Here is a 12,853-nt window from a genome sequence, read left to right as displayed (position 1 = left end):
GGGTGAGGAGCAAGGATTGGGGTAACTGCAAGGATTGGGGTAAGTGCAAGGATTGGGGTAAAGAGCAAGGATTGGGGTAAGTTTCAAGGACTGGGGTAGGTGCAACAATTGGGGTAAGTTTCAAGGATTGGGGTTGGTGCAATGTTTGGGGTAAGGAACAAGGATTGGGGTAAGGAACAAGATTGGGGTAAGGAGCAAGGATTGGGATAAGGGGCAATGATTGGGGTAAAGAGCAAGGATTGGGGTAAGGAGCAAGGATTGGGGTAAGGAGCAAGGATTGGGATAAGGGCAAGGATTGGGCTAAAGAGCAAGGATTGGGGTAAGGAGAAAGGATTGGGGTAAGGAGCAAGGATTGGGGTAAGTGCAAGGATTGGGGTAAGAAGCAAGGATTGGGGTAAGTGCAAGGATTGGGGTAAGTGCAAGGATTGGGGTAAGTGGAAGGATTGGGGTAAGGAGCAAGGATTGGGGTAAGTGCAAGGATTGGGGTAAGAAGCAAGGATTGGGGTAAGTGCAAGGATTGGGGTAAGTGGAAGGATTGGGGTAAGGAGCAAGGATTGGGGTAAGTGCAAGGATTGGGGTAAGAAGCAAGGATTGGGGTAAGTGGAAGGATTGGGGTAAGGAGCAAGGATTGGGGTAAGTGCAAGGATTGGGGTAAGGAGCAAGGATTGGGGTAGGTGCAAGTATTGGGGTAAGGAGCAAGGATTGGGGTACGTGGAAGGATTGGGGTAAGGAGCAAGGATTGGGGTAAGTGCAAGGATTGGGGTAAGGAGCAAGGATTGGGGTAAGGAGCAAGGCTTGGGATAAAGGGCAAGGATTGGGATAAAGAGCAAGGATTGGGGTAAGGAGCAAGGATTAGGGTAAGTGCAAGGATTGGAGTAAGGAGCAAGGATTGGGGTAAGGAGCAAGGATTGGGGTAACTGCAAGGATTGGGGTAAGGAGCAAGGATTGGGGAAAGGAGCAAGGATTGGGGTGAGTGCAAGGATTGGAGTAAGGAGCGAGGATTGGGGTAAGGAGCAAGAATTGGGGTAAGTGCAAGGATTGGGGTAAGGAGCAAGGATTGGGGTAAGTGCAAGGATTGGAGTAAGGAGCAAGGATTGGGGTAATGAGCAAGGATTGGGGTAAGTGCAAGGATTGGGGTAAGGAGCAAGGATTGGGGTAAGGAGCAAGGATTGGGGTAAGTGCAAGGATTGGGGTAAGGAGCAAGGATTGGGGTAAGTGGAAGGATTGGGGTAAGGAGAAAGGATCGGGGTAAGGAGAAAGGATTGGGGTAAGGAGCAAGGTTTGGGGTGGGTGCAAGGTTTGGGGTTAAGAAGCAATGATTGGGGTAAGGAGCAAGGATTGGGGTAAGTGCAAGGATTGGGGTAAGGAGCAAGGATTGGGGTAAGTGGAAGGATTGGGGTAAGGAGAAAGGATCGGGGTAAGGAGAAAGGATTGGGGTAAGGAGCAAGGTTTGGGGTGGGTGCAAGGTTTGGGGTTAAGAAGCAATGATTGGGGTAAGGAGCAATGATTGGGGTAGGTGGAAGGGTTGGGGTAAGTGCAAGGAGTGGGATAAGGTGCAAGGATTGGGGTAATTGCAAGGAGTGGGATAAGGTGCAAGGATTGGGGTAAGGTGCAAGGATTGGGGTAAATGCAAGGAGTGGGATAAGGTGCAAGGATTGGGGTTGGTGCAAGGATTGGGGTAAGGTGCAAGGATTGGGGTACGGAGCAAGGATTGGGGTAAGTGCAAGGATTGGGGTAAGTGCAAGGATTGGGAAAAGGAGCAAAGATTGGGGTATGGTGTAAGAATTGGGGTAAAGAGCAAGGATTGGGGTAAGTTTCAAGGACTGGGGTAGGTGCAAAAATTGGGGTAAGTTTCAAGGATTGGGGTTGGTGCAATGTTTGGGGTAAAGAACAAGGATTGGGGTAAGGAACAAGGATTGGGGTAAGGAGCAAGGATTGGGATAAGGGGCAAGGATTGGGCTAAAGAGCAAGGATTGGGGTAAGGAGCAAGGATTGGGGGAAGGAGCAAGGATTGGAGTAAAGAGCAAGGATTGGGGTAAGTGCAAGAATTGGGGTAGGAGCAAGGATTGGGGTAAGTGCAAGGATTGGGGTAAAGAGCAAGGATTGGGGTAAGTGCAAGGATTGGAGTAAGGAGCAAGGATTGGGGTAAAGAGCAAGTATTGGGGTAAGTGCAAGGATTGGGGTAAGGAGCAAGGATTGGGGTAAGGAGCAAGGATTGGGGTAAGGAGCAAGGACTGGGGTAAGGAGCAAGGACTGGGTTAAGGAGCAAAGATTCGGGTAAGTGCAAGGACTGGGGTAAGTGCAAGGATTGGGGTAAGGAGCAAGGATTGGGGTAAGGAGCAAGGAATGGGGTAAAGAGCAAGGATTGGGGTAAGTGCAAGGATTGGGGTAAGGAGCAAGGATTGGGGTAAGGAGCAAGGACTGGGGTAAACAGCAAGGATTAGTGTAGGAGCAAGGATTGGGGTGAGGAGCAAGGATTGGGGGAAGTGCAAGGATTGGAGTAAGGAGCAAGGATTGGGGTAAGTGCAAGGATTGGGGTAAGGAGCAAGGACTGGGGTAAGGAGCAAGGATTGGGGTCGGAGCAAGGATTGGGGTAAGGGGCAAGGATTGGGGTGAGGAGCAAGGATTGGGGTAAGTGCAAGGATTGGGGTAAGGAGCAAGTATTGGGGTAAGGAGCAAGGATTGGGGTAGGAGCAAGGATTGGGGTAAGGGGCAAGGATTGGGGTGAGGAGCAAGGATTGGGGTAAGGAGCAAGGATTGGGGTAGGAGCAAGGATTGGGGTAAGGAGCAAGGATTGGGGTAGGAGCAAGGATTGGGGTAAGGGGCAAGGATTGGGGTGAGGAGCAAGGATTGGGGTAAGGACCAAGGACTGGGGTAAGGAGCAAGGACTGGGGTAAGGGGCAAGGATTGGTGTAAAGAGCAAGGATTCGGGTTCGCACAAGGAGTGAGATAAGTGCAAGGATTGGGGTAACTGCAAGGATTGGGGTAAGTGCAAGGATTGGGGTAAGTGCAAGGATTGGGGTAAGGTGCAAGGATTGGGGTAAGGTGCAAGGATTGGGGTGAGGAGCAAGGATTGGGGTAAGTGCAAGGATTGGAGTAAGTAGCAAGGATTGGGGTAAGTGCAAGAATTGGGGTAGGAGCAAGGATTGGGGTAAGTGCAAGGATTGGAGTAAGGAGCAAGGATTGGGGTAAGGAGCAAGGATTGGGGTAACTGCAAGGATTGGGGTAAGGAGCAAGGATTGGGGTAAGGAGCAAGGATTGGGGTAACTGCAAGGATTGGGGGAAGGAGCAAGGATTGGGGTAAGTGCAAGGATTGGGGTAAGGAGCAAGGATTGGGGTAACTGCAAGGATTGGGGTAAGGAGCAAGGATTGGGGTAACTGCAAGGATTGGGGTAAAGAGCAAGGATTGGGGTAAGTGCAAGGATTGGGGTAAGGAGCAAGGATTGGGGTAAGTGCAAGGATTGGAGTAAGGAGCAAGGATTGGGGTAACGAGCAAGGATTGGGGTAAGTGCAAGGATTGGGGTTAGGAGCAAGGATTGGGGAAAGGAGCTAGGATTGGGGTAAGGAGCAACGATTGGAGTAAAGAGCAAGGATTGGGGTAAGCGCAAGGGTTGGAGTAAGTGCAAGGATTGGGGTAAGGAGCAAGGATTGGGGTAAGGAGCAAGGATTGGAGTAAGGAGCAAGGACTGGGGTAAGGAGCAAGGACTGGGTTAAGGAGCAAAGATTGGGGTAAGTGCAAGGACTTGGGTAAGTGCAACGATTGGGGTAAGTAGCAAGGATTGGTGTAAGGAGCAAGGAATGGGGTAAAGAGCAAGGATTGGGGTAAGTGCAAGGATTGGGGTAAGGAGCAAGGATTGGGGTAAGGAGCAAGGACTGGGGTAAAGAGCAAGGATTGGAGTAAGGAGCAAGGATTGGGGTAAGGAGCAAGGATTGGAGTAAGGAGCAAGGATTGGGGTAAGTGCAAGGATTGGGGTAAGGAGCAAGGACTGGGGTAAGGAGCAAGGATTGGAGTCGGAGCAAGGATTGGGGTAAGGGGCAAGGATTGGGGTGAGGAGCAAGGATTGGGGTAAGTGCAAGGATTGGGGTAAGGAGCAAGGACTGGGGTAAGGAGCAAGGATTGGAGTCGGAGCAAGGATTGGGGTAAGGGGCAAGGATTGGGGTGAGGAGCAAGGATTGGGGTAAGTGCAAGGATTGGGGTAAGGAGCAAGGATTGGGGTAAGTGGAAGGATTGGGGTAAGGAGAAAGGATTGGGGTAAGGAGAAAGGATTGGGGTAAGGAGCAAGGTTTGGGGTGGGTGCAAGGTTTGGGGTTAAGAAGCAATGATTGGGGTAAGGAGCAATGATTGGTGTAGGTGGAAGGGTTGGGGTAAGTGCAAGGAGTGGGATAAGGTGCAAGGATTGGGGTAATTGCAAGGAGTGGGATAAGGTGCAAGGATTGGGGTAAGGTGCAAGGATTGGGGTACGGAGCAAGGTTTGGGGTAAGTGCAAGGATTGGGGTAAGTGCAAGGATTGGGAAAAGGAGCAAAGATTGGGGTAAGGTGTAAGAATTGGGGTAAAGAGCAAGGATTGGGGTAAGTTTCAAGGACTGGGGTTGGTGCAATGTTTGGGGTAAAGAACAAGGATTGGGGTAAGGAACAAGGATTGGGGTAAGGAGCAAGGATTGGGATAAGGGGCAAGGATTGGGCTAAAGAGCAAGGATTGGGGTAAGGAGCAAGGATTGGGGTAAGGAGCAAGGATTGGGGTAAAGAGCAAGGATTGGGGTAAGTGCAAGAATTGGGGTAGGAGCAAGGATTGGGGTAAGTGCAAGGATTGGGGTAAAGAGCAAGGATTGGGGTAAGTGCTGGAATTGGGGTAGGAGCAAGGATTGGGGTAAGGAGCAAGGATTGGGGTAAGGAGCAAGGATTGGGGTAAGGAGCAAGGATTGGGGAAAGGAGCAAGGATTGGGGTGAGTGCAAGGATTGGAGTAAGGAGCGAGGATTGGGGTAAGGAGCAAGGATTGGGGTAAGTGCAAGGATTGGGGTAAGGAGCAAGGATTGGGGTAAGGAGCAAGGATTGGGGTAACTGCAAGGATTGGGGTAAGGAGCAAGGATTGGGGAAAGGAGCAAGGATTGGGGTGAGTGCAAGGATTGGAGTAAGGAGCGAGGATTGGGGTAAGGAGCAAGGATTGGGGTAAGTGCAAGGATTGGAGTAAGGAGCAAGGATTGGGGTAAGTGCAAGGATTGGGGTAAGGAGCAAGGATTGGGGTAAGGAGCAAGGATTGGGGTAAGTGCAAGGATTGGGGTAAGGAGCAAGGATTGGTGTAAGGAGCAAGGATTGGGGTAAGGAGCAAGGATTGGAGTAAGGAGCAAGGATTGGGGTAAGGAGCAAGGATTGGAGTAAGGAGCAAGGACTGGGGTAAGGAGCAAGGACTGGGTTAAGGAGCAAAGATTCGGGTAAGTGCAAGGACTGGGGTAAGTGCAAGGATTGGGGTAAGGAGCAAGGATTGGGGTAAGCAGCAAGGAATGGGGTAAAGAGCAAGGATTGGGGTAAGTGCAAGGATTGGGGTAAGGAGCAAGGATTGGGGTAAGGAGCCAGGACTGGGGTAAAGAGCAAGGATTAGTGTTGGAGCAAGGATTGGGGTGAGGAGCAAGGATTGGGGGAAGTGCAAGGATTGGAGTAAGGAGCAAGGATTGGGGTAAGTGCAAGGATTGGGGTAAGGAGCAAGGACTGGGGTAAGGAGCAAGGATTGGGGTCGGAGCAAGGATTGGGGTAAGGGGCAAGGATTGGGGTGAGGTGCAAGGATTGGGGTAAGTGCAAGGATTGGGGTAAGGAGCAAGGATTGGGGTAAGGTGCAAGGATTGGGGTAAGGGGCAAGGATTGGGTTGAGGAGCAAGGATTGGGGTAAGGAGCAAGGATTGGGGTTAGGAGTAAGGATTGGGGTAAGGAGCAAGGATTGGGGTAGGAGCAAGGATTGGGGTAAGGGGCAAGGATTGGGGTGAGGAGCAAGGATTGGGGTAAGGACCAAGGACTGGGGTAAGAAGCAAGGACTGGGGTAAGGGGCAAGGATTGGTGTAAAGAGCAAGGATTAGGGTTAGCACAAGGAGTGAGATAAGTGCAAGGATTGGGGTAAGGAGCAAGGATTGGGGTGAGGAGCAAGGATTGGGGTAACTGCAAGGATTGGGGTAAGTGCAAGGATTGGGGTAAGTGCAAGGATTGGGGTAAGTGCAAGGATTGGGGTAAGGTGCAAGGATTGGGATAAGGTGCAAGGATTGGGGTGAGGAGCAAGGATTGGGGTAACTGCAAGTATTGGGGTATGTGCAAGGATTGGGGTAAGTGCAAGGATTGGGGAAAGGTGCAAGAATTGGGATAAAGAGCAAGGATTGGGGTAAGTTTCAAGGACTGGGGTAGGTGCAACAATTGGGGTAAGTTTCAAGGATTGGGGTTGGTGCAATGTTTGGGATAAGGAACAAGGATTGGGGTAAGGAACAAGGATTGGCGTAAGGAGCAAGGATTGGGATAAGGGGCAAGGATTGGGGTAAAGAGCAAGGTTTGGGGTAAGGAGAAAGGATTGGGGTAAGGAGCAAGGATTGGGGTAAGGAGCAAGGCTTGGAGTAAAGAGCAAAGATTGGGGTAGGTGCAAGTATTGGGGTAAGGAGCAAAGATTGGGGTAAGTGCAAGGATTGGGGTAAGGAGCAAGGACTGGGGTAAGTAGCAAGGACTGGGGTAAGGAGCAAGGATTGGGGTAAAGAGCAAGGATTATGGTAAGCGCAAGGAGTGACATAAGTGCAAGGATTGGGGTAAGTGCAAGGATTGGGGTAAGGTGCAAGGATTGGGGTGAGGAGCAAGGATTGGGGTAACTGCAAGGATTGGGGTAAGTGCAAGGATTGGGGTAAAGAGCAAGGATTGGGGTAAGTTTCAAGGACTGGGGTAGGTGCAACAATTGGGGTAAGTTTCAAGGATTGGGGTTGGTTCAATGTTTGGGGTAAGGAACAAGCATTGGGGTAAGGAACAAGATTGGGGTAAGGATCAAGGATTGGGATAAGGGGCAATGATTGGGGTAAAGAGCAAGGATTGGGGTATGGAGCAAGGATTGGGGTAAGGAGCAAGGATTGGGATAAGGGGCAAGGATTGGGCTAAAGAGCAAGGATGGGGGTAAGGAGGAAGGATTGGGGTAAGGAGCAAGGATTGGGATAAGGAGCAAGGATTGGAGTAAAGAGCAAGGATTGGGGTAAGTGCAAGAATTGGGGTAAAGAGCAAGGATTGGGGTAGGTGCAAGTATTGGGGTAAGGAGCAAGGATTGGGGTAAGTGCAAGGATTGGGGTAAGGAGCAAGGATTGGGGTAAGGAGCAAGGCTTGGGATAAAGGGCAAGGATTGGGATAAAGAGCAAGGATTGGGGTAAGGAGCAAGGATTGGGGTAAGGAGCAAGGATTGGGGTAAGGAGCAAGGATTGGGGTGAGTGCAAGGATTGGAGTAAGGAGCAAGGATTGGGGTAAGGAGCAAGGATTGGGGTAAGTGCAAGGATTGGGGTAAGGAGCAAGGATTGGGGTAGGTGCAAGTATTGGGGTAAGGAGCAAGGATTGGGGTAAGTGCAAGGATTGGGGTAAGGAGCAAGGATTGGAGTAAGGAGCAAGGATTGGGGTAAGTGCAAGGATTGGGGTAAGGAGCAAGGATTGGGGTAACGAGCAAGGATTGGGGTAAGTGCAAGGATTGGGGTAAGGAGCAAAGATTGGAGTAAAGAGCAAGGATTGCGTTAACCGCAAGGATTGGAGTAAGTGCAAGGATTGGGGTAAGGAGCAAGGATTGGGGTAGGTGCAAGTATTGGGGTAAGGAGCAAGGATTGGGGTAAGTGCAAGGATTGGGGTAAGGAGCAAGGATTGGGGTAAGGAGCAAGGCTTGGGATAAAGGGCAAGGATTGGGATAAAGAGCAAGGATTGGGGTAAGGAGCAAGGATTGGGGTAAGGAGCAAGGATTGGGGTAAGGAGCAAGGATTGGGGTAGGTGCAAGTATTGGGGTAAGGAGCAAGGATTGGGGTAAGTGCAAGGATTGGGGTAAGGAGCAAGGATTGGGGTAAGGAGCAAGGCTTGGGATAAAGGGCAAGGATTGGGATAAAGAGCAAGGATTGGGGTAAGGAGCAAGGATTGGGGTAAGGAGCAAGGATTGGGGTAAGGAGCAAGGATTGGGGTGAGTGCAAGGATTGGAGTAAGGAGCAAGGATTGGGGTAAGGAGCAAGGATTGGGGTAAGTGCAAGGATTGGGGTAAGGAGCAAGGATTGGGGTAAGTGCAAGGATTGGAGTAAGGAGCAAGGATTGGGGTAACGAGCAAGGATTGGGGTAAGTGCAAGGATTGGGGTAAGGAGCAAGGATTGGGGTAAGTGCAAGGATTGGAGTAAGGAGCAAGGATTGGGGTAACGAGCAAGGATTGGGGTAAGTGCAAGGATTGGGGTAAGGAGCAAAGATTGGAGTAAAGAGCAAGGATTGCGTTAACCGCAAGGATTGGAGTAAGTGCAAGGATTGGGGTAAGGAGCAAGGATTGGGGTAAGGAGCAAGGATTGGAGTAAGGAGCAAGGACTGGGGTAAAGAGCAAGGATTGGGGTAAGTGCAAGGACTTGGGTAAGTGCAAGGATTGGGGTAAGGAGCAAGGAATGGGGTAAAGAGCAAGGATTGGGGTAAGTGCAAGGATTGGGGTAAGGAGCAAGGATTGGGGTAAGGAGCAAGGGTTGGGGTAAGGAGCAAGGATTGGGGTAAGTGCAAGGATTGGAGTAAGGAGCAAGGATTGGGGAAAGGAGCAAGGGTTGGGGTAAGGAGCAAGGATTGGGGTAAGGGGCAAGGATTGGGGTAAGGAGCAAGGATTGGGGTAAGTGCAAGGATTGGGGTGAGGAGCAAGGATTGGGGTAAGGAGCAAGGATTCGGGTAGGAGCAAGTATTGGGGTAAGGGGCAAGGATTGGGGTGAGGAGCAAGGATTGGGGTAAGGAGCGAGGATTGGGGTAAGGAGCAAGGATTGGGGTAAGGAGCAAGGATTGGGGAGGAGCAAGGATTGGGGTAAGGGGCAAGGATTGGGGTAAGGGGCAAGGATTGGGGTAAGGAGCAAGGATTGGGGTGAGGAGCAAGGATTGGGGTAAGGAGCGAGGATTGGGGTAAGGAGCAAGGATTGGGGTAAGGAGCAAGGATTGGGGTAGGAGCAAGGATTGGGGTAAGGGGCAAGGATTGGGGTAAAGAGCAAGGATTGGGGTAAGGAGCAAGGATTGGGGTGAGGAGCAAGGATTGGGGTAACTGCAAGGATTGGGGTAAGGAGCAAGGATTGGGGTAGGTGCAAGTATTGGGGTAAGGAGCAAGGATTGGGGTAAGTGGAAGGATTGGGGTAAGGAGCAAGGATTGGGGTGAGTGCAAGGATTGGAGTAAGGAGCAAGGATTGGGGTAAGGAGCAAGGATTGGGGTAAGTGCAAGGATTGGGGTAAGGAGCAAGGATTGGGGTAAGTGCAAGGATTGGAGTAAGGAGCAACGATTGGGGTAACAAGCAAGGATTGGGGTAAGTGCAAGGATTGGGGTAAGGAGCAAGGATTGGGGTAAGGAGCAAGGACTGGGGTAAAGAGCAAGGATTGGGGTAAGGAGCAAGGATTGGAGTAAGGAGCAAGAACTGGGGTAAAGAGCAAGGATTGGGGTAAGTGCAAGGACTTGGGTAAGTGCAAGGATTGGGGTAAGGAGCAAGGATTGGTGTAAGGAGCAAGGAATGGGGTAAGGGGCAAGGATTGGGGTGAGGAGCAAGGATTGGGGTAAGTGCAAAGATTGGAGTAAGGAGCAAGGGTTGGGGTAAGGAGCAAGGATTGGGGTAAGGAGCAAGGATTGGGGTAAGGGGCAAGGATTGGGGTGAGGAGCAAGGATTGGGGTAAGGAGCAAGGATTGGGGTAAGGAGCAAGGATTGGGGTAAGGAGCAAGGATTGGGGTAGGAGCAAGGATTGGGGTAAGGGGCAAGGATTGGGGTGAGGAGCAAGGATTGGGGTAAGGATCAAGGACTGGGGTAAGGAGCAAGGACTGGGGTAAGGAGCAAGGATTGGGGTAAGGAGCAAGGATTGGGGTGAGGAGCAAGGATTGGTGTAACTGCAAGGATTGCGGTAAGTGGAAGGATTGGGGTAAGTGCAAGCATTGGGGTAAGTGGAAGGATTGGGGTAAGGAGCAAGGATTGGGGTAAGTGCAAGGATTGGGGTAAGGAGCAAGGATTGGTGTAAGGAGCAAAGATTGGGGTCAGTGCAAGGACTGGGGTAAGTGCAAGGATTGGGGTAAGGAGCAAGGATTGGGGTAAGGAGCAAGGAATGGGGTAAAGAGCAAGGATTGGGGTAACTGCAAGGATTGGGGTAAGCGCAAGGATTGGAGTAAGTGCAAGGATTGCGGTAAGGAGCAAGGATTGGGGTAAGGAGCAAGGATTGGAGTAAGGAGCAAGGACTGGGGTAAGGAGCAAGGACTGGGTTAAGGAGCAAAGATTGGGGTCAGTGCAAGGACTGGGGTAAGTGCAAGGATTGGGGTAAGGAGCAAGGATTGGGGTAAGGAGCAAGGAATGGGGTAAAGAGCAAGGATTGGGTAAGTGCAAGGATTGGGGTAAGGAGCAAGGATTGGGGTAAAGAGCAAGGATTAGTGTAGGAGCAAGGATTGGGGTGAGGAGCAAGGATTGGGATAAGGAGCAAGGATTGGGGTAAGTGCAAGGATTGGAGTAAGGAGCAAGGATTGGGGTAAGTGCAAGGATTGGGGTAAGGAGCAAGGACTGGGGTAAGGAGCAAGGATTGGGGTCGGAGCAAGGATTGGGGTAAGGGGCAAGGATTGGGGTGAGGAGCAAGGTTTGGGGTAAGTGCAAGGATTGGGGTAAGGAGCAAGGATTGGGGTAAGGAGCAAGGATTGGGGTAAGGAGCAAGGATTGGGGTAGGAGCAAGGATTGGGGTAAGGGGCAAGGATTGCGGTGAGGAGCAAGGATTGGGGTAAGGAGCAAGGATTGGGGTTAGGAGCAAGGATTGGGGTAAGGAGCAAGGATTTGGGTAGGAGCAAGGATTGGGGTAAGGGGCAAGGATTGGGGTGAGGAGCAAGGATTGGGGTAAGGACCAAGGACTGGTGTAAGGAGCAAGGACTGGGGTAAGGGGCAAGGATTGTTGTAAAGAGCAAGGATTAGGGTTAGCACAAGGAGTGAGATAAGTGCAAGGATTGGTGTAAGGAGCAAGGATTGGGGTGAGGAGCAAGGATTGGGGTAAGTGCAAGGATTGGGGTAAGTGCAAGGATTGGGGTAAGTGCAAGGATTGGGGTAAGGTGCAAGGATTGGGGTAAGGTGCAAGGATTGGGGTGAGGAGCAAGGATTGGGGTAACTGCAAGGATTGGGGTAAGTGCAAGTATTGGGGTAAGTGCAAGGATTGGGGAAAGGTGCAAGAATTGGGGTAAAGAGCAAGGATTGGGGTAAGTTTCAAGGACTGGGGTAGGTGCAACAATTGGGGTAAGTTTCAAGGATTGGGGTTGGTGCAATGTTTGGGATAAGGAACAAGGATTGGGGTAAGGAACAAGGATTGGCGTAAGGAGCAAGGATTGGGATAAGGGGCAAGGATTGGGGTAAAGAGCACGGTTTGGGGTAAGGAGAAAGGATTGGGGTAAGGAGCAAGGATTGGGGTAAGGAGCAAGGCTTGGAGTAAAGAGCAAAGATTGGGGTAGGTGCAAGTATTGGGGTAAGGAGCAAAGATTGGGGTAAGTGCAAGGATTGGGGTAAGGAGCAAGGACTGGGGTAAGTAGCAAGGACTGGGGTAAGGAGCAAGGATTGGGGTAAAGAGCAAGGATTATGGTAAGCGCAAGGATTGGGGTGAGGAGCAAGGATTGGGGTAACTGCAAGGATTGGGGTAAGTGCAAGGATTGGGGTAAAGAGCAAGGATTGGGGTTAGTTTCAAGGACTGGGGTAGGTGCAACAATTGGGGTAAGTTTCAAGGATTGGGGTTGGTGCAATGTTTGGGGTAAGGAACAAGCATTGGGGTAAGGAACAAGATTGGGGTAAGGATCAAGGATTGGGATAAGGGGCAATGATTGGGGTAAAGAGCAAGGATTGGGGTAAGGAGCAAGGATTGGGGTAAGGAGCAAGGATTGGGATAAGGGGCAAGGATTGGGCTAAAGAGCAAGGATTGGGGTAAGGAGCAAGGATTGGGGTAAGGAGCAAGGATTGGGATAAGGAGCAAGGATTGGAGTAAAGAGCAAGGATTGGGGTAAGTGCAAGAATTGGGGTAAAGAGCAAGGATTGGGGTAAGTGCTGGAATTGGGGTAGGAGCAAGGATTGGGGTAAGTGCAAGGATTGGGGTAAGGAGCAAGGATTGGGGTAAGTGCAAGGATTGGGGTAAGGAGCAAGGATTGGGGTAAGGAGCAAGGCTTGGGATAAAGGGCAAGGATTGGGATAAAGAGCAAGGACTGGGGTAAAGAGCAAGGATTGGGGTAAGGAGCAAGGATTGGAGTAAGGAGCAAGGACTGGGGTAAAGAGCAAGGATTGGGGTAAGTGCAAGGACTTGGGTAAGTGCAAGGATTGGGGTAAGGAGCAAGGATTGGGGTAAGGAGCAAGGACTGGGGTAAGGGGCAAGGATTGGGGTGAGGAGCAAGGATTGGGGTAAGTCCAAGGATTGGGGTAAGGAGCAAGGATTGGGGTAAGGGGCAAGGATTGGGGTGAGGAGCAAGGATTGGGGTAAGGAGCAAGGATTGGGGTAAGGAGCAAGGATTGGAGTAAGGAGCAAGGATTGGGGTAGGAGCAAGGATTGGGGTAAGGGGCAAGGATTGGGGTGAGGAGCAAGGATTGGGGTAAGGATCAAGGACTGGGGTAAGGAGCAAGGACTGGGGTAAGGAGCAAGGACTGGGGTAAAGAGCAAGGATTGGT

At 51.1% G+C, this 12,853-nt stretch overlaps 1 protein-coding gene across 1 annotated transcript in view; it reads right to left on the bottom strand.

The window, feature by feature from the left end:
• Positions 1-12,853, bottom strand: part of LOC147102007 (neutrophil cytosol factor 1-like) — a 267,921-nt gene that overhangs the window by 49,637 nt on the left and 205,431 nt on the right. The gene's annotated exons all lie outside the window — the stretch shown is intronic.

Source organism: Somniosus microcephalus, chromosome 22, assembly GCF_052327205.1.
Source record: "Somniosus microcephalus isolate GS21.2 chromosome 22, FLI_Smic_1.0, whole genome shotgun sequence".
Taxonomy (NCBI): domain Eukaryota; kingdom Metazoa; phylum Chordata; class Chondrichthyes; order Squaliformes; family Somniosidae; genus Somniosus; species Somniosus microcephalus.
The sequence above is the reverse complement of the archived record's forward strand: the minus strand, read 5'-3'. Positions and strand labels throughout refer to the sequence as shown.